The sequence below is a fragment of the Petaurus breviceps genome, unplaced genomic scaffold (genome assembly GCF_028583685.1).
Source record: "Petaurus breviceps papuanus isolate PSGF00001 unplaced genomic scaffold, PetGlider_PUasm1.0 76, whole genome shotgun sequence".
In the NCBI taxonomy this organism is placed as follows: domain Eukaryota; kingdom Metazoa; phylum Chordata; class Mammalia; order Diprotodontia; family Petauridae; genus Petaurus; species Petaurus breviceps.
In genome coordinates this window covers 31,775,787-31,784,611 of record NW_027186473.1, presented here as the reverse complement: position 1 = coordinate 31,784,611, position 8,825 = coordinate 31,775,787, and positions in this window count along the sequence as shown.

Genomic DNA, 8,825 nt, shown 5'->3' with positions numbered 1-8,825 from the left:
ATTTAAAATTATATATATATATATATATATATATATATATACTATTATTAATTATATTTTGCATGTAATTGGGATATAAGATATGCAGGCACTGTGGTACAGAGATCCACCATGTACCACTGGAAAAAGTAGAAGGGGGCATTGGAGAAGATATGGGAGAGAGCAAATTGGAGGAGGGGATATCCTGTGGGATTGCTATTTTGCGGTGGTGGGTAGGGATAAAATGGGGAGAACATATGTAATTCAAAATCTGGCAGAAATGGATGATGTAAATCAGAAGTTAATAAAGCATTTCATAAAAAAATTCCTGCATTAAAATCTTCCAAAAAATATGATTTGGTTGCATATCATGGAGGAGTTCAAGAAAGATTTTGAAAATCAAGAAAGAGAGAGGAAAAATTGGGAATTGCAATGATAAGGATGCAAGAAAGTTATGAAAAGTAAGGCAACAGCCTGCTAATGCAGACCCAAAAATACTGAAGAAAATAGAGTAACTCAAATGGCAAAAGAGGTCCTAAAAGCCAATGAGGAGAAGAATGTCTTAAAAAGCTGAATTTGCCAGAAACAAATCAGGAAAGAGAAGTGCAGGAGAAATTGTGAATAGAAATGAGAATTATGCAAGGAAATCATGAAAAGCAAGTCAACAGCCTGACTTGAGGAAAATAACACCTTAAAAAACAGACTATCTCAAATAGTCTCAAATAGGCAAAAGAGTTCCAAAAAGCCAATGAGGAGAAGAATTCCTTAAAAAGACAAATTGGCCAAATGGTGAAGGAAATTCAAAACTCACTGAAAAGAATCATTCCTTCAAAATTAGATTGAAGCAAATGGAAACCGATGACTTCCTAAGAAATCAAGGTACCATAAAACAGATCCAAAGAAATGAAAAATACAAGGTAATGTGAAAAATCTCATTAAAATAAAAACACCGAACTGGAAAGTAGATCCAGGAGAGATAATTTTAAAATTATTGAACTACATGAAAGCCATGACTAAAAAAAAACCCAGTCTAGAAATCATCCTTCAAAAAATTCTCAAGGAAAATTGCCATGATGTTCTAGAATCAGATGTCAAAATAGAAAGTAAAAGAATGTACCTATCACCTCTTGAAAAAGATCTCCCCCCAAAAAAGCTCCTGGGAATATTATAGCCAAAATTTAGAGTTTCCAGATCAAGGAGATAATATTACAAGTAGTCAGGAAGAGACAATTTGAGAATTATGGAAACAAAATCAGGATAACACAAGATCTAGCAGCTTATAAATTAAGGGATTGAAGGGTTTGGAATATGATAAAATGGAGGACAAAGGAGTTAGGATTGAAAAATTGTATCATGTCCTCTGAAAAACTGAATATAATGCTTCAGGGGTAAATATGGCCATTCCATGAAATAAAGAACTTTCAAGCATTCTTGATTAAAAATGCAGAGCTGAACAGAAAATTTAACTTTCAAATACAAAAAGCAAGAGAATTTGAACTATTTACTTTCCTACATGGAAAAATAATAATTGCAATTCATGAGATTTTTTTTCAGTATGAGGATAGTTGAAGAGAATATACGTGTGTATTTTATATATACACATTCATATATATATATATATATATATATATATATATATATACTATATCCACATATATATGTATGAATAGGAGGATGTATATGAACATAAATATATGTGAAAGTGTAAATATGTGTATGCATGTATACAAAGAAAGAGGGCACATCATCAATTGAATATGAAGGGTTGATATCTAAAAAATAAAATTAAGAGGTGAGAGAGTAGTATTTTGGGAGAAGGAGAAAAGTAAAGACAGAGTAGAGTAAACTACCTCATATAATAGAGGCGAGAGAAAACTGTTACATAGGAGGGGAAGAATAGAAAGGTGAAAGAGAATGGGTCAGCCTTACTCTCATTGAATTTAGTTTAAGGAGGGAATAACACACACTCACTTGGATATCTTCCCCTACAGGAAAGTATGGGGGAAGGGGAAAAGTGGGAGAATGATGGAAGGGAGGGAAGCTTGGAGGATAGGGTAGTTAGAAGCAAACACATTTGGAAAGGGACTGGATCAAAAGAGAAAATAGAGTAAGTGGTGGGCAGGATAGGATGGAGGGGGATATGATTATTCTCTCTCAAAATAACTACTATGGAAATGTTTGGCATAACTACACATGTACAGCCTACATTGAATTGTATGTCCTACCAGTGGGGGTGGGAAAGGAAGGAAGAAGGGAAAGATGCTGGAAATCAAATTTTTAAAAACAAGTGTTTAAAAAAAATTAACATGAAACTGGGAAGATATACGGGCATTGGGGCAAAGAAATCCATCTTGCCCTACTAGAAAGTTAGGGGGAAGTGGGGGAAGATATATGCGAGACCAGATTGGGGAAATAGATATTCAGTCGGGTCTCTATTTTGTAGTGGGTGTAGGGGAAAGAAGGGAAAAATTTGTAACTAAAATTCCTGTGGAAATGAATGTCATAAAATAAAAATAAATAAGCAAATTGAAAAAACTAAAAATTAAATAAAATAATTATATATCATATCATTTGTCAGTTACTAAATTGATACCAAATTAGCATAAATTTGATTTATGGTAGATATCTAAAAAATATAGTAAAAACTATAGTATTAATATATTCCTCCAAAACAAGCCACATTCCTTCTTCTTCTGTATCTTAGTTCCTGTGCAAAATGAGTTCTAACTTGAAACACTACAAAGAATTCACTTCCACCAAATTTACTACCAAATGTGGCATACTTCCGAATGAAGTTTCTCCCTTGTGGCAGAACACTTCTTATCAGATGCCCAATCATTTTTTTTTCTGCTGGCTTGGGTGAAGAAGGCTGTTACTTATGGCTCCATTCCCCACTAGGTTCAGTTGTGAGCTGGCAAGGACTTTAGCTTCTGGACCTCTATTTACACTTCTGATGTCTCAAAGTTCTTCAGGCAATAGACTCCTCCATTTCAACCACAAGACTTATTTACCAAAGAGAAGGGAAAAAAAATTAAACACAGCAGAAGCAGAAAAATAGCCATGTTATATGCTCATATTTTTATATCTGACTGGGAAGGGAGAGTGGCTACACATACCACCTCTCTCCTAATGCAGAGGCTTACATCAGTTGTTGACTCAATCGCCATCTGTGAACAGAAATGAATTTCTTCCTTGGGGACATTTTTATTTTGCACACTCACTCAATTCAGAATCTGTAGTCAGTTGAAATACTTTCATCATCCTGGAGTAAAAGGACAGGAAGCCCTCAATATCTGCATCTTTTTACCTACGTGATCTTGGGCAAGTTATTTAATCTCTCTCTGTCTTAGATTCCTCATCAAAAAAATGAAGGAATTCAACTAGATGATTTCTAAGATCCTTTCCAAATCTGCATCAGTGTCCTGCCAACTTCACCCAGCAAGCAAATGTCAGAAACAGGGTTTGAAAGCAAATCTTTCCAGAGTCGAAGTCCAGCCTTTCTTTCAACAATAGGTCATAATTTGAAAGAGTAGTACACAGCATTAAGAGAATACCTGTAGCCTGTCTGAAGCATTTTAAAAAAGGAAATGAGCCACTTTTCTATTCACCATGCTTGTCCTCCCAAAATGTTTGCTCTGCTCTATGCTTTTATGATACATTAGGAATAATTAAGTTGATGGATATGACATAGTCTTCTACTGCATTTTCATCTCCTCATCTGTCACTCCTACCCACTGGCAGTCAGTTCTGTAGCATTCTTCCTATTTTCTCTTGAGTGGCACTTAAAACACCCACTCTATTCCTTTTTGGGTTCATTCACTGAATCAGTTTCAACAGCAGAGGGAAACAGCCTCCTGTGCAGATCAAAAAGTCCTCTCTGACCACTGTTTGATGGCATTTCAAAAATTTGCCCCTCCCTCCACTACCAATTTTACCTTTCTGTCAGATGCATTGAGAAGGTTTTAAAAGGGAATATTTGAGTGATTGCTGTTTCTCTGAGGATTCAAATATTCTCAATGGTTTCAACACCCACTGAATTATTTTTCCCAGCAGAATACTAATGACAGCAAAGAGAAATGCTCTTTTTGTTTTTTTTCCACATCTTTATAACAAGTAATAACCACAGTTATAATGCTCAAATTATACCCTTAGAGAGTTTGTTTTTAAACAATATTAAATTTCAAGATGCCTCAGGGCTATGAAGGTATGCTGACCCATTGTGGAAATTAGAGGGCAAAGGAATCAAAGGGAAACAGCAATAAGTGTGACCCTGAACAAGTCATGTAACCTCTATTTTCCTCAGTTTTCTCAACCAAAAAATAGGGATAAGAACAGCTTCTTACTCTCAGGGTTATTATGTGGATAAAATGAAAATATTTGCAAAGTGATTAGCACAATGTCTGGCACATCATTACTGCTTAATAACTGTTTATTCCCTTTCCCTCTTTCCTTATTTTTTTTTAATGTATCCTTCTGTAATGACTGGGAGAAGAACACTTTTCTGAATCTTCTTTTAAAGTACTGCCATGGACTGGATCTTAAAATTTTTAGCTCAGAAATTCCAGGTATTTTCTTGAAAACATAAGACACTAGGTTATCCAGCTGAAAGATTGAGTTGGAAGGTGAGTTCAAATACATCTTCATATATTTACTTACTGTGTGGCATTGGGCAAAACTCTTAGTCTTAAATTCCTTCCTTTTTTTTGCTTTTTTTGGAGGGGAGACGGCAGGGCAATTGGGGTTAAGTGATTTATCCAAGGTCAAACAGCTAGTAAGTTTTAAGTGTGTGAGGCCAAATTTGAACCCAGGTCATCCTGAATCCATGGCTCAGTGCTCTATTGACTGCACCACCTACCCACCCCAAAGTGCAAATATGGATAAGCTCCTCATTTTTAACAAATGGGAATAATAATGGACCTCCCTGACAGGTTTGTTTTGAGGATAAGTAAAATAATATTAAATTTTTTCTTTAAGAATTCTGTGCTAAACAATTTGGTACATATATGTTTAGTATTGATATTATTTCATTGTCTATAATACCTTTTAGCAAAATATTGCTTCCCTATTTAACCCTTTTAATTAGACTTATTCTAGCTTTTGCTTTGTTTGAGATCTTGATTGGTGCCCATTTTTTTTGGTCCAACTTCAGTATAACATATTACCTTCAATTTCTTTATCTTCTCCCTGTATGTATGTGTTTCACATGTGTTTCTTGTAAAGAATTTAATATTTAATTTAGTGTTTGTTTTTTAAGTTGTTATTTTCGTCAGTATTTTTGTAACTCTTATCAAGCTATTGGCTGTTTCTTGCATCATTTACATTTCTTTTGCCCATTTCCCTCTGCATTTCTTTTAGATGTTTAAAACATGTTTTAGGGTGGCTAGGTGGTGCAGTGAGTAAAGTGCTGCCCCAGAGTCAGGAGGACCTGAGTTCAGTTCCAGCCTCAGACACTTAAGACCCACACAAAAAAAAAAAAAACTAGCCATGTAACCTTGGACAAGTTACCTAACCCCGATTGCCATCCAAACAAAGGCAAAAATTAAAATAAAAAATATATTTTAGATCTTCCAGGGTCTGGGATCAATTCACATTTTTCTTTGAGGTTTTTCATGTAGCTTCTTTGATCTCACTATTTTCTGATTCTGTGTTTTGATCATCCTGCCATTATAGTTACTTTCTGTGGTCAGGTTCTTTTCTAAGTTTGTTTATTTTTCATCCTTTTTCTAGATTTTGAACATTGAAGATCCCAGGTTGGAGAGGGCATGTTGCCAAGTCTCAGTGGTTTTGTTTGTTTGTTTGTTTATGTGTTTTCAAAGCAATTTCTGGTGATCTGTAGAGGTTTAGTTCTTCAGAAGTTATATGATCTAAGGAGAATTATACTCAGTAATGGTCTGGGCTATGCTCTTGTCTGTGATGTACCACACACACTCCTTCACATCCTTGAGCTGTGTCCAGGATCCCATACAATCTAGTATACTAGTGCTCCTCCTCACCCTAGAGCTCGGACCCAGACGCTCATATGAACAATAAAAAAATAAAAGCTGCATTCAGTGACAGAAAAAAAGTCTCCTATAATCTTTTTTTTTTGCTAGTTTTCTGACCTGCTTGACAAATTTTGTGGGCTGAGAGCTCTGGAAGCCACTGCTTCTCATTATTCATTCTGCTGTTGATTTAGTGCACTACACTCTCACCCCAGTGAAACACATGATTTTTTTTTCCCCAATCCTCTGTATTTTCTTGGGCTGGAAAATTGTTTCCCTTCATCCTTTTGTCACTTCTGCTGCTAAAGAATTCATTTTGAGGCATTATTTCAACACTGTTTGGAGGGAAATTTGAAAGAATACAGGCAATTCTCTGCCTTCATTCCACCATGTTAGCTCTGCTCCCCAATTTAGTTTCTTTCTATTTATTATATTTGCATCCCAAAAGTGGAACACAGTATTTAACATATAGTACATGATTAACAAATACTTAAAGAATTGATTATTCCAATATTTTCCCATAATAAATGCATCAATTCATACTGTCCATCAATTAGTACATATTTGTTCAGAATTTATAGAATAAGAACAACTCTAGTAAGTTGATAGAATGAGCAATATAGATCCTGAAATTAACCATACTACATTTCATTTGTCTTTGCAAAACACTCTTTGACGTAAGCACAGAAGTCATTATCAATTGTCCCACTTTCTTTTGTTTTTATCAAAGGACAGATAAAGAAACTAAGGCTCAAATGTTTGTTATTGACTGAGGTCATCCCTATTATATTTGGTGGAGACAGGAAAAGAACCAAAATCTTTGATCTTTTAAGAAGAATTTCCAATTTGCATGTAGATTATATGTTAAGTAATGTTAAGTTCAATGCTATACTTTCAGTGCCACAATTTCTGAATAAAAGAAATTAAGTTTGAATTTTCATGCATTACATTTCCAATTTTTTTGCTTTAGAGGTATCTATAGTTAGCGTAATGTGTCATTTATTTATAGATATATATGTATACATATATGTGTATATAGAAAAACTTAAACATGTGTGGAAATACAAATATAAGAACTATGAAGAATTATTTAACCTCATCAATGCAGAAGGTGTAATTATTGTCAATCTTTCCTTGTAGAAATTCAAGGAAATTTTTTTAAGTGTAGTCAAAGGAAATTCATTATTTTCTAGCTTGACAATAAAATAATGCTTCTTTTAAGTTCCAAATATCCTTTAACCTGACTGCTCTGACCACCTTAAAATGTGATATTATAACTAAATTTCACTCAAAGGAAGAATTTAAGAAATCCTTTTAGAGAAGGAGATTCATCAAAAACCCACTGTACTGTCAACATTCTATAGTTATTAACTTTGAAAATTATTTTATTCTTTAACAAACACTTATAAATCACCTGCTATATGTTTATACTCCTGAGCTTGGTACTGGGAATTACACCACGAAAATTAAAAAGTTCCTGCCCTCAATGTGCATTTCAATGATGAATATCAGATATCAGATTTGTATATATAAAGGTGTGTGTGTGTGTGTGTGTGTGTGTGTGTGTGTGTGTGTGTGTAATAACTTCAGGGGGGAAGTTATTAACCTCTAGTGGGATTAAATTATTTTCATAGGAGATGTAAGAACTGCCACAAGAGTGAATTAACTTTGAAGATGTTAGAGACTTTAAAAGACAGAGATGAACAAGAATTGTATTTCAGGCATGAGGGGATATAAAAGTCATGGTAGGAGGAAAAGATGGAATGCAAGGGAGAACCCCAAAAAGTGAAGTGAAAAGGAAGTCTAGAAAGGATCGTCATTACACTACTGTTCTTAAAGACCAGGAGGAATCAAAAGCACTTTTAAAAGAGAAAGTTTCATTTGCTGTTTGTTTGTTTGGAGAACAGAATCCTATTCAAACTTTTAAACTATCCTGTCTCTGAATCTTAAGTTTTCATGCAAACTCTAGCAGATTTAAGTTAGTATTAAGCATATTTATTTTCCAGATCCCTTACAAGGACAGTTGATCTTTTACTGCCATCTGGTAAGAAAGAGAAATGTAATGACAGTGAGCTGCTAAGGAGCTGGTGGAAGCTGGCACATAAAACATCAGATGTCAGCTGCCACAAATGGCAACTGTCAGGCAAGACCACAACCAGACATATGAACAATACAAAATGCTGGCTCATTAATTCAAAATTAAGTGAAGAGTGGTAACACTGATGGGATCCCATATGCTATTTTGTTTATAACAGAGAAACTCTATAAAGAGAGAAGAAAAATGGACCTAACCCCTAGGATACCTGCCTCATTCTCTTGAAATCAATCACTAGGACCAGTCCTCTCTTCAATATGGCTTCCTTGTCCTTTAGTTTTGTTTGGTTTTATTTTTACCAATTAAAAAAAAAAACATTTAATGCTTTTACCACCTCTTCAGCTCTTACATTTCTTTTTTTTCAACTATAATTGTTATTGTTTTTCTGAACATTTCACTGTTTTTCTTCTTTTCTTCCTGCTTTCTTTCCTTTTAAATCTGATATCAGACATATCCATCTCTTTCTGACTCAGGGTTTCTTAAACATGTGTGTGTGTGTGTGTGTGTGTGTGTGTATGTGTGTGATGGGCCACTGATAATTTGGTGAAGTTAATGAAATTCCTCTCAGAATAATGATTTTAAATACATAAAATTAAACATGAAGCTAAGAAGGAATCTTGTATTGAAAAGGAATGAATGAAAGGAAGAAACATGATAAATAGATAGCAAACAGACAGATAGACATAGATATAGATATACCTATAGGCACAGGAATAGATATAGAGATAGATAGATAGATAGATAGATAGATAGATAGATAGATAGATAGA